This window comes from Scyliorhinus torazame, chromosome 1 (genome assembly GCF_047496885.1).
Source record: "Scyliorhinus torazame isolate Kashiwa2021f chromosome 1, sScyTor2.1, whole genome shotgun sequence".
NCBI lineage: Eukaryota > Metazoa > Chordata > Chondrichthyes > Carcharhiniformes > Scyliorhinidae > Scyliorhinus > Scyliorhinus torazame.
The window spans coordinates 32,918,648-32,931,021 of NC_092707.1; the positions used below are offsets into that span (position 1 = coordinate 32,918,648).

Genomic DNA, 12,374 nt, shown 5'->3' on the forward strand with positions numbered 1-12,374 from the left:
CTGTGCGGAGTCTGCACATCCTCCCCGTGTCTGCGTGGGTTTCCTCCGGGTGCTCCGGTTTCCTCCCATCAGTCCAAAGATGTGCAGGTCAGGTGGATTGGCCATGATAAATTGCCCTTAGTGTCCAAAATTGCCCTTAGTGTTGGGTGGGGTTACTGGGTTATGGGGATAGGGTGGAGGTGTTGACCTTGGGTAGGGTGCTCGTTCCAAGAACTGGTGCAGACTCGATGGGCCGAATGGCCTCCTTCTGCACTGTAAATTCTATGATAATCTATGATAATACAATACATATAATGTAATAACGTGGTTTATCACAGAGACATAGAACATTTATGACACTGAAGGAGGCCATTTGGCTCAGTGTCTTTGCTAGTCAAAAACGTTAGTTTTTGTAAGGAGAGGTCGTGCCTGACAAACCTGTTAGAGTTCTTTGAAGAGATAACAAATAGGTTAGACCAAGGAGAGCCAATGGATGTTATCTATCTTGACTTCCAAAAGGCCTTTGATAAGGTGCCTCACGGGAGACTGCTGAGTAAAATAAGGGCCCATGGTATTCGAGGCAAGATACTAACATGGATTGACGATTGGCTGTCAGGCAGAAGGCAGAGAGTTGGGATAAAAGGTTCTTTTTCGGAATGGCAACCGGTGACGAGTTGTGTCCCGCAGGGTTCAGTGTTGGGGCCACAGCTGTTCTCTTTATATATTAACGATCTAGATGACGGGACTGGGGGCATTCTGGCTAAGTTTGCCGATGATACAAAGATAGGTGGAGGGGCAGGTAGTATGGAGGAGGTGGGGAGGCTGCAGAAAGATTTAGACAGTTTAGGAGAGTGGTCCAAGAAATGGCTGATGAAATTGAACGTGGGCAAGTGCGAGGTCTTGCACTTTGGAAAAAAGAATAGAGGCATGGACTATTTTCTAAACGGTGACAAAATTCATAATGCTGAAGTGCAAAGGGACTTGGGAGTCCTAGTCCAGGATTCTCTAAAGGTAAACTTGCAGGTTGAGTCCGTAATTACGAAAGCAAATGCAATGTTGTCATTCATCTCAAGAGGCTTGGAATATAAAAGCAGGGATGTACTTCTGAAGCTTTATAAAGCATTAGTTAGGCCCCATTTAGAATACTGTGAGCAATTTTGGGCCCCACACCTCAGGAAGGACATACTGGCACTGGAGCGGGTCCAGCGGAGAGTCACACGGATGATCCCAGGAATGGTAGGCCTAACATACGATGAACGTCTGAGGATCCTGGGATCATATTCATTGGAGTTTAGGAGGTTGAGGGGAGATCTAATAGAAACTTACAAGATAATGAATGGCGTGGGTGGATGTAGGGAAGTTGTTTCCATTAGCAGGGGAGACTAGGACCCGGGGGCACAGCCTTAGAATAAAAGGGAGTCACTTTAGAACAGAGATGAGGAGAAATGTCTTCAGCCAGAGAGTGGTGGGTCTGTGGAATTCATTGCCACAGAGGGCGGTGGAGGCCAGGACGTTGAGTGTCTTTAAGACAGAAGTTGATAAATTCTTGATTTCTCGAGGAATTAAGGGCTATGGAGAGAGCGGGTAAATGGAGTTGAAATCAGCCATGATTGAATGGTGGAGTGGACTTGATGGGCCGAATGGCCTTACTTCCGCTCCTATGTCTTATGGTCTCATGGTTATCCAGCTTAATCTCACTTTCCAGCTCTTGGGCGATAGCCCTGCAGGTTATATGAAAGAGTAGGCCATTCAGCCACTCGATCATATTCCACCATTTAATAAGATCGTGGCTGAAATGACTTGAGCTTATTGATAAACCAATTCCAAAACGAAACTCTACCTCTGGTCTTTAGATCTTCCTTCACCAAGATGGCGAGGCAGGGCTTCGTCGCGTAATGGTGATGTCAACGGTCCGGCGGAGAGACGATGTCATCGAGCCGGTGGAGACTGCCGCGGAATGATGATGTCAGCATGCCGGCGGAGTGATGCCGTCGCGCGGAGATGCCGTCGCGCGGAGATGACGTCAGCGTTCCCGGCCCCGCTGGGGGGAGTGCTGTCGCGGAGTGATGATGTCAGCGTGCCGGGGGGAGAGCTGTCGCGGAGCGATGAAGCCGGTTGACGGGCCGGCCTGAGTTTTCCTTGGTCGGTGGAGGCGACGAGTTCCGACTTGAGCAGAAAGGTGGGTTTAAACATTGAGGGGCGCCCCATGTGAAGATAACATTACTTTATTATTATAGTAAGAAGTCTTACAACACCAGGTTAAAGTCCAACAGCTTTGTTTCGATGTCATTCACCTGAGGAAGGAGCAGCGCTCCGAAAGCTAGTGTTTGAAACAAACCTGTTGGACTTTGTGTTGTAAGACTTCTTACTGTGCTCACCCCAGTCCAACGCCGGCATCTCCACATCATGGTTATTATTATAAACCATCTTGCTTCAGCGCACCTGGCTGGAAATAAAGGAACAGGAGGTTCAGTTAGAGACTTGAGAAGTTCCAGCCCAGGGACCAGCGAAAGTCTCTCCAGTGTTAAATCCAGCATTGGCAAACAGCGAGAAAGGTTTCCATTTATTTACACACATCGCGTTACATTGATTTTCTTAAATAATCAGCGCATCAAAATAAATTATATTTTATAAGTTTGAGTTCTTGTGTTGTTCAAACCACAGATTCTGTTCAATGTAAAAATAGGAAATGTTGGGCCAGGTTAGGTCTGTGTAGAGAGATGACCCGATCTAACATTGCAGGGCGAGAGATGGAGTGCTGCCTTTACACTCCAATTCCAATTGCCCTTTGGAACCATTTCCTCTTTGCCAGGGATTGACTAAATCACTGCCTCTGGTTTCCATTACGTGCATTGATGCTGCACAAGTGAAAAACTAGACTGACTTCTGTTTATTATTTTAAAAAATCATGCTACTTGGTGTTTGGTTTACGTCTTGGAAATTTTCTTTGAAAATAACTGGGCGGGAGTGGATGGGCAAAGCGACCCTAGGTACTGTAACTATAAGAGAAGGTCAGAGGGTGGGAATGCTGAGAGAAGTCCAAAGATGTGCAGGTTAGGTGGATTGGCCATGATAAATTGTCCTTAGTGTCCAAAATTGCCCTTAGTGTTGGGTGGGGTTACTGGGTTATGGGGATCGGGTGGAGGTGTTGACCTTGGGTAGGGTGCTCTTTCCAAGAGCCGGTGCAGTCTCGATGTGCCGAATGGCTTCCTTCTGCACTGTAAATTCTATGTCTATGTTAAGTAACTCATCTGACTCCCTAAAGTCCACCATCTAAAAGGCACACATCAGGAGTGTCATGGATTACTTCCACTTGCCTTGATGGGTGCAACTCGAGAAGCTTGCAACCATGTAGGACAAAGCTTAAACAATCAGTCCCTTCACCACTGACACACCATGGCAGCAGTCTGTGATATATATATAAAATGCACTGCAGCAACTCATAAAGGCTCCTTTGACAGCACCAATCAAACATGCAACCGTTACCAGCTGGAAGGATAATGGTAGATGCATTGGAACACCACCACCTACAAGTTGCCCTCCAAGCCACACGCCATCCTGACTTGGAATTACATCACTGTTGCAAGATCAAAACTCTAAAACTCCCTTCCTAACCGCACTGTGGGTGTACCAACGGTAGCACTGTGGGTGTACCAGCGGTAGCACAGTGGTTAGCACAGTTGCTTCACAGCTCCAGGGTCCCAGGTTTGATTCCCGGCTTACGGAGTCTGCACGTTCTCCCCGTGTCTGCATGGGTTTCCACCGGGTGCTCCGGTTTCCTCCCACTGTCCAAAGATGTGCAGGTTAGGTGGATTGGCCATGCTAAATTGCCTTTAGTGTCCAAAAAAGGTTAGGTGGGGTTACGGGGAAAGGGTGTAGATGCTGGTTTAGATAGGGTACTCTTTCTGAGGGCCGGTGTGGACTCAATGGGCCGAATGGCCTTCTGCACTGTAAATTCTATGTACTGCAGCGGTTCAAGAAAGCAGCTTACCACCATCTTCTCGAAGACAATTAGGGGTGGGCAATAAATGCTGGCCTAATTAACGACACCCGCATCCCATTGTGCTGCAGTAATGCAAGCTGGTGACAAAAGAGAGGCAGCAGTGCACAGTTATTTGTGAATTGGCAGAAGGAAGTGGTATTCTGAGGAGCTGTTAGTTGAAATGCAGAACTGACAATATGAACAAATGTTACGAATCACACTTGTGATCAAGAATGAAGCAGGTGATAACCCTAGTTAAATGTAGAGAGAGTTGCATTTACTCGTAATGCTATGCTGCAAGACAATGAGTACACTTCAAAAATTACTCCAGTGGCTATAAAGCACTTGGAAATGAAAGATAGTGTGAAGGCAAGATATTTTAAAGGCTTTATTTCCAACCAACGAGATGTGCTGTGGCAACATCCTTCCTTATGGGGCTCTGTTAGGGGCTGGTTTAACACAGTGGGCTAAACAGCTGGATAGTAAAGCAGAACAAGGCCAGCAGTGCGGGTTCAATTCCCGTACCAGCCTCCCCGAACAGGCGCCGGAATGTGGCGACTAGGGGCTTTTCACAGTAACTTCATTTGAAGCCTACATGTGACAATAAGCGATTTTCATTTTTTTCATATGCTTAAAGATGATGGGCAGGCAGCAAATCAAACCTGTTGGGGATGGGGTAGCTTCATGGGGTACATTTTTGCTGATTGCTGAAGAGATAAGTCCGTGAGAGACAGGTTCTGTTACAAGTGCCGAATATAATGTGATCAGGCTGTTGTGGGTGTTGGTGTTTTCAGTGTTGGTGCCTGTTGATCGGGTGCTGTGTGTGTTGGTATTTTGAGTGTTGATGCTGGGAGTGTTTCAGAGGCGGGAGTGTTTCAGAGGCGGGAGTGTTTCAGAGGCGGGAGTGTTTCAGAGGCGGGAGTGTTTCAGAGGCGGGAGTGTTTCAGAGGCGGGGGTGTTTCAGGCAGGCGGGCGGGTGTTGACGGCAGGCGGGGTGTGTTGACGGCAGGCGGGGGGGGGTGTTGACGGCAGGCGGGGGGGGTGTTGACGGCAGGCGGGGGGGTGTTGACGGCAGGCGGGGGGGTGTTGACGGCAGGCGGGGGGGTGTTGACGGCAGGCGGGGGTGTTTTTTTAAAAATATATATTTTATTGAAATTTTTTTCCCCTGAGCAACATTTTTCCCGCTTACAAAACAAGCGAAACGATAACAATAACAAAACAGAAATTTTTTAACTTTTTAACAATAATAATAATATACAAGTGACAAAACCTCGTACTCTATTGACCTATACTCAACTAAGCCTCCTCTCTCCCCCCCCCCCCCCACCCCCCTCTATCTCTCCCCCCCCCCCCCCCCCCCCTGGGTTGCTGCTGCTGGTCATCTGTCTTCCCTCTAACGTTCCCTTAGGTAGTCGAGAAATGGCTGCCACCGCCTGGTGAACCCTTGAGCCGATCCTCTCAGGGCAAACTTTATCTGCTCCAGTTTAATAAACCCCGCCATATCGTTTACCCAGGCCTCCAGTCCGGGGGGGTTTCGCCTCCTTCCACATGAGTAGGATCCTGCGCCGTGCTACGTGGGACGCAAAGGCCACGACATCGGCCTCTTTCGCCTCCTGCACTCCCGGCTCTTCCGCAACTCCAAATAGAGCTAACCCCCAGCCTGGTTTGACCCGGGCCTTCACCACCTGCGAAATCACTCCCGTCACTCCCTTCCAATACCCTTCCAGTGCCGGGCACGCCCAAAACATATGTGTGTGGTTTGCCGGGCTCCTGCCACACCTCCCACATTTGTCCTCCACTCCAAAGAACCTGCTCAATCTTGCCCCCGTTATGTGTGCTCTATGTAGCACCTTAAATTGAATCAGGCTAAGCCTGGCGCATGAGGAAGAGGAATTTACCCTGCTTAGGGTATCAGCCCACATACCCTCCTCTATCTCCTCCCCTAATTCTTCTTCCCACTTTCTTTTTAGTTCGCCCACCGACTCCTCCCCCTCTTCCCTCATCTCTCTATAAATCTCTGACACCTTGCCCTCTCCGACCCACACCCCTGAAAGCACCCTGTCCTGTATCCCCTGTGTCGGGAGCCGCGGAAATTCCCTCACCTGTTGTCTAGTAAACGCCCTCACCTGCAAATATCTCAAGAAATTCCCCCGGGGTAACTTATACCTTTCCTCCAGTGCTCCCAAGCTCGCAAAAGTCCCATCTATGAATAAATCTCCCACCTTCCTAATTCCCAACTGGTACCAGCTCTGAAATCCTCCATCCATTCTTCCTGGGGCGAACCTATGGTTGTTCCTGATAGGGGACCCCACCAGGGCTCCCCGCACCCCTCTCTGTCGCCTCCACTGTCCCCATATGTTCAGTGTTGCCGCCACCACAGGGTTTGTGGTGTACTTTTTCGGTGAGAATGGTAGCGGCGCCGTCACCAGCGCCTCTAGACTCGTCCCTTTACAGGACCTTCTCTCCAGTCTTTTCCACGCCGCTCCCTCACCCTCCATCATCCATCTACGTATCATTGCCACATTGGCGGCCCAATAATAATCTCCCAAGTTCGGTAGTGCCAGTCCTCCTCTGTCCCTACTGCGCTGAAGGAACCCCCTCCTTACTCTCGGAACTTTCCCTGCCCACACAAAGCTCGTAATGCTCCTATCTATTTTATTAAAAAAGGTCCTGGTGATTAAAATAGGGAGACATTGAAATACAAATAAGAACCTCGGGAGGACCATCATCTTAATTGCTTGCACCCTGCCCGCCAGCGATAAAGGCTGCATGTCCCACCTCTTAAAGTCCTCCTCCATTTGTTCTACCAGCCGTGTCAGATTAAGTCTGTGCAAGGTTCCCCAGCTCCTAGCGATCTGAATCCCCAAGTATCGGAAGTTTCTTTCCACTTTCCTTAGCGGTAAGCCTTCTATCTCTCTACTCTGGTCCCCTGGATGTATCACATATAATTCACTCTTCCCCATGTTTAACCTATACCCCGAAAATTCCCCGAACCTCCTCAAGATTCGCATAACCTCTATCATCCCCCCCGCTGGGTCCGACACGTATAACAATAGGTCATCTGAGTATAACGAGACTCGGTGTTCTTCTCCCCCTCTAGTCACCCCTCTCCATTTCCTGGAGTCTCTCAGCGCCATGGCCAGAGGTTCAATTGCCAGCGCAAACAACAATGGAGACAGCGGGCATCCCTGTCTTGTTCCCCTATATAATCGGAAATACTCCGATCTATGTCGGGCGGGCGGGGGTGATGACGGCAGGCGGGTGTGTTGACGGCAGGCGGGGGGGTGTTGACGGCAGGCGGGTGGGTGTTGACGGCAGGCGGGGGGTGTTGACGGCAGGCAGGGGTGTTGATGGCAGGCGGGTGTGTTGACGGCAGGCGGGTGGGTGTTGACGGCAGGCGGGTGGGTGTTGACGGCAGGCGGGTGGGTGTTGACGGCAGGCGGGGGGTGTTGACGGCAGGCGGGGGGGGGTTGACGGCAGGCGGGGGGTGTTGACGGCAGGCGGGGGGTGTTGACGGCAGGCGGGGGGTGTTGACGGCAGGCGGGGGGGTGTTGACGGCAGGCGGGGGGTGTTGACGGCAGGCGGGGGGTGTTGACGGCAGGCGGGGGGTGTTGACGGCAGGCGGGGTTGTTGACGGCAGGCGGGGTTGTTGACGGCAGGCGGGGTTGTTGACGGCAGGCTGGGGGTGTTGACGGCAGGCGGGGGGGTGTTGACGGCAGGCGGGGGGGTGTTGACGGCAGGCGGGGGGGTGTTGACGGCAGGCGGGGGGTGTTGACGGCAGGCGGGGGGGTGTTGACGGCAGGCGGGGGGGTGTTGACGGCAGGCGGGGTTGTTGACGGCAGGCGGGGGTGTTGACGGCAGGCTGGGGGTGTTGACGGCAGGCGGGGGGGTTTTCAGAGAGGCTGGGGGGTTTCAGTGAGTTCTCCCAGTGAGAGTGAGACGGAGTGAGTTTGGGAATTTGAATCTAGGTGGGAATTGAATCAAATCAGTAAGGCAGCTCCTTCTAAATTAAACATGGTTAAAGGATGATCACGACTGGGAGTTAAATATCCGAGGGTATCAAACTATTTGGAAGGACAGAGTGGATGGTAAGGGAGGTGGTGTAGCTCTATTATTTAAGGATGACATCCGGGCAACAGTAAGGGATGACATCGGTGCTATGGGGGGTAAGGTTGAATCCATTTGGGTGGAAATCAGGAATAGTAAGGCGAAAAAGTCACTGATAGGAGTAGACTATAGGCCACCAAATAGTAACATTATGGTGGGGCAGGCAATAAACAAAGAAATAACTGATGCATGTATAAATGGTACAGCAGTTATCATGGGGAATTTTAATCTACATGTCGATTGGTTTAACCAGGTCGGTCAAGGCAGCCTTGAGGAGGAGTTTATAGAATGTATCCGCGATAGTTTCCTAGAACAGTATGTAATGGAACCTACGAGGGAACAAGCGGTTCTAGATCTGGTCCTGTGTAATGAGACAGGATTGATTCAGGATCTCATAGTCAGTGATCCTCTCGGAAGGAGCGATCACAATATGGTGGAATTTAAAATACAGATGGAGGGTGATAAGGTAAAATCAAGCACTAGTGTTTTGTGCTTAAACAAAGGAGATTACAATGGGATGAGAGAAGAACTAGCTAAGGTAGACTGGGAGCAAAGACTTTATGGTGAAACAGTTGAGGCGGTTCTAGATCTGGTCCTGTGTAATGAGACAGGATTGATTCAGGATCTCATAGTCAGGGATCCTCTCGGAAGGAGCGATCACAATATGGTGGAATTTAAAATACAGATGGAGGGTGATAAGGTAAAATCAAGCACTAGTGTTTTGTGCTTAAACAAAGGAGATTACAATGGGATGAGAGAAGAACTAGCTAAGGTAGACTGGGAGCAAAGACTTTATGGTGAAACAGTTGAGGAACAGTGGAGAACCTTCCAAGCGATTTTTCACAGTGCTCAGCAAAGGTTTATACCAACAAAAATGAAGGACGGTAGAAAGAGGTAAAATCGACCGTGGATATCTAAGGAAATAAGGGAGAGTATCAAATTGAAGGAAAAAGCATACAAAGTAGCAAAGATTAGTGGGAGACTAGAGAACTGGGAAATCTTTAGGAGGCAACTGAAAGCTACTAAAAAAGCTATAAAGAAGAGTAAGATAGATTATGAGAGTAAACTTGCTCAGAATATAAAAACAGGTAGTAAAAGTTTCTACAAATATATAAAAGAAAAAAGAGTGGCTAAGGTAAATATTGGTCCTTTAGAGGATGAGAAGGGAGATTTAATAATGGGAGATGAGGAAATGGCTGAGGAACTGAACAGGTTTTTTGGGTCGGTCTTCACAGTGGAAGACACAAATAACATGCCAATGACTGATGGAAATGAGGCTATGACAGGTGAGGACCTTGAGAGGATTGTTATCACCAAGGAGGTAGTGATGGGCAAGCTAATGGGGCTAAAGGTAGACCAGTCTCCTGGCCCTGATGGAATGCATCCCAGAGTGCTAAAAGAGATGGCTAGGGAAATTGCCAATGCATTAATGATAATTGACCAAAATTCACTAGACTCTGGGGTGGTTCTGGTGGATTGGAAATTAGCAAACATGACACCACTGTTTAAAAAAGGAGGTAGGCAGAAAGCGGGTAATTATAGGCCAGTGAGCTTAACTTCGGTAGTAGGGAAGATGCTGGAATCTATCATCAAGGAAGAAATAGCGAGGCATCTGGATGGAAATTGTCCCATTGGGCAGACGCAGCATGGGTTCATAAAGGGCAGGTCGTGCCTAACTAATTTACTGGAATTTTTTGAGGACATTACCAGCATGGTAGATAACGGGGAGCCAATGGATGTGGTATATCTGGATTTCCAGAAAGACTTTGACAAGGTGCCACGCAAAAGGTTGCTGCATAAGATAAAGATGCATGGCATTAAGGGGAAAGTAGTAGCATGGATAGAGGATTGGTTAATTAATAGAAAGCAAAGAGTGGGGATTAATGGGTGTTTCTCTTGTTGGCAATCAGTAGCTAGTGGTGTCCCTCAGGGATCAGTGTTGGGCCCACAACTGTTCACAATTTACATCGATGATTTGGAGTTGGGGACCAAGGGCAATGTGTCCAAGTTTGCAGATGACACTAAGATAAGTGGTAAAGCAAAAAGTGCAGAGGATACTGGAAGTCTGCAGAGGGATTTGGATAGGCTAAGTGAATGGGCTAGGGTCTGGCAGATGGAATACAATGTTGACAAATGTGAGGTTATCCATTTTGGTAGGAATAACAGCAAAAGGGATTATTATTTAAATGATAAAATATTAAAACATGCAGCTGTGCAGAGAGACCTGGGTGTGCTAGTGCATGAGTCGCAAAAAGTTGGTTTACAGGTGCAACAGGTGATTAAGAAGGCAAATGAAATTTTGTCCTTCATTGCTAGAGGGATGGTGTTTAAGACTAGGGAGGTTATGCTGCAATTGTATAAGGTGTTAGTGAGGCCACACCTGGAGTATTGTGTTCAGTTTTGGTCTCCTTACTTGAGAAAGAACGTACTGGCACTGGAGGGTGTGCAGAGGAGATTCACTAGGTTAATCCCAGAGCTGAAGGGGTTGGATTACGAGGAGAGGTTGAGTAGACCGGGACTGTACTTGTTGGAATTTAGAAGGATGAGGGGGGGATCTTATAGAAACATATAAAATTATGAAGGGAATAGATAGGATATATGCGGGCAGGTTGTTTCCACTGGCGGGTGAAAGCAGAACTAGGGGGCATAGCCTCAAAATAAGGGAGGTAGATTTAGGACTGAGTTTAGGAGGAACTTCTTCACCCAAAGGGTTGTGAATCTATGGAATTCCTTGCCCAGTGAAGCAGTAGAGGCTCCTTCATTAAATGTTTTTAAGATAACGATAGATAGTTTTTTGAAGGATTAAGGGTTATGGTGTTTGGACCGGAAAGTGGAGCTGAGTCCACAAAAGATCAGCCATGATCTCAATGAATGGTGGAGCAGGCTCGAGGGGCCAGATGGCCTACTCCTGCTTCTAGTTCTTATCTTCTTATGCTCGGGCTTGGAGGTCACCAACATGCCAGGTATATACCAGCGTATAATGGGGAAGGAGACGTGCTCAGTTGAGGGAATGAAGGCAAAGTGGACGAGGAACTGGGACTGATCTTGGAGCAGGAGGTTTGGAGTGGGCGCTGAGGTTGAACTCCTGCTTCTAGTTCTTATGTTCAGGGAGGCGGGGGTGTTTCAGAGGGGCGGGGGTGTTTCAGAGGGGCGGGGGCGTTTCCGGGCGGCGGGGGTGTTTCAGGGGGGCGGGGGCGTTTCAGGGGGGCGGGGGCCCATTGTGCCCATTTTACCATTCAGGTCATTGCTGATCTGTGTCACAACTTTATCTACCTGACTTGTTCCATATCCCTTGATATTGTAACTGGGTAAAGCCTGACAGGTATAAATGTAATTATAAAACTGGAACACTCTCTAATGGTGTAGGGACCAAAGCACTACAATGTGTAAAGAGGGTATTCAGCAAGCGCAGTCTCCTCATCAGTTTAGTGAAATACGCAGAGCTTAAAATGTATCAAATCTAAGTTGCCTCGGACCACAAAACAATTACAATTAATGTGTGAGTGTGTTTCTTTTCGTCTGTACCGTGTGGGTGGTGATGGATGGGTGTTTAGTATATTTAATATTTTTTAAATCCACAGAATATCTGGTAATTGGATCATAGTAATATTTATATTTGATTGAGCTATTTCCATAGAATCCCTACAGTGCAGAAGGAGGCCATTCGGCCCATCGAGTCTGCACTGACCCTCCGAAGGAGCTCTCCACCCAGGCCCACTCCCCATAACACTCGTATTGATCATGGCCAAACCATCTAACCTGCGCATCTTTGGACTATGGGAGGAAGCTGGAGCACCCGGAGGGAACCATCGCAGACATGGGGAGGTCGTGCAAACTCCACACAATTTATATCTGATTCTATCAGGGCAGCTGTGTTTACTATATCACACTAGATGTCAACTCTAATTGAATAAACATCAAGCATAATTATAATATGAAGGTGTGAGGAGAGGTGATACAAGAGCTGATTATGGGTTGGAATTGAGTGAGTCAGATAATTTATAACTAACAGAAACCACCTGGGAGTGAGGTACAGGCTAGAATCTACTTAAGGAAATCAGATATAACAGCTGGCTTGTAATGCAGAACAAGGCAGCAGCGTGGGTTCAATTCCCGTACCAGCCTCCCTGAACAGGCGCCGGAATGTGGCGACTGGGGGCTTTTCACAGTAACTTCATTGAAGCCTACTTGTGACAATAAGTGATTATTATTATTATTAGATTGTCAGGGAACAAGGCTGGTTTGGGATTGCTTTTCTTGCCACTACTTTAGACTTTGGTTATTGGTTTCCTGAAAGTAGTGATAT

At 48.3% G+C, this 12,374-nt stretch overlaps 1 protein-coding gene and 1 long non-coding RNA gene across 4 annotated transcripts in view; one reads left to right on the forward strand and one right to left on the reverse strand.

Moving 5' to 3' along the window:
• The window catches only part of LOC140429368 (uncharacterized), a 28,402-nt gene extending 26,475 nt beyond the window's left edge, over window positions 1–1,927 (reverse strand). Inside the window, exon 1 of the long non-coding RNA XR_011949061.1 lies at window positions 1,820–1,927. This is a non-coding gene — a long non-coding RNA (uncharacterized lncRNA). The remainder of the gene's footprint in view (window positions 1–1,819) is intronic.
• An 83-nt stretch (window positions 1,928–2,010) lies between these two features.
• LOC140395609 (acyl-CoA dehydrogenase family member 10-like) overlaps window positions 2,011–12,374 on the forward strand; it is a 117,399-nt gene continuing 107,035 nt past the window's right edge. For 2 of the 3 annotated variants that reach the window (XM_072483623.1, XM_072483793.1), the window contains exon 1: window positions 2,011–2,158. The gene's annotated coding sequence lies outside the window, so the exon portion shown is untranslated. The remainder of the gene's footprint in view (window positions 2,159–12,374) is intronic. The other variant, XM_072483709.1, reaches the window with a different exon arrangement.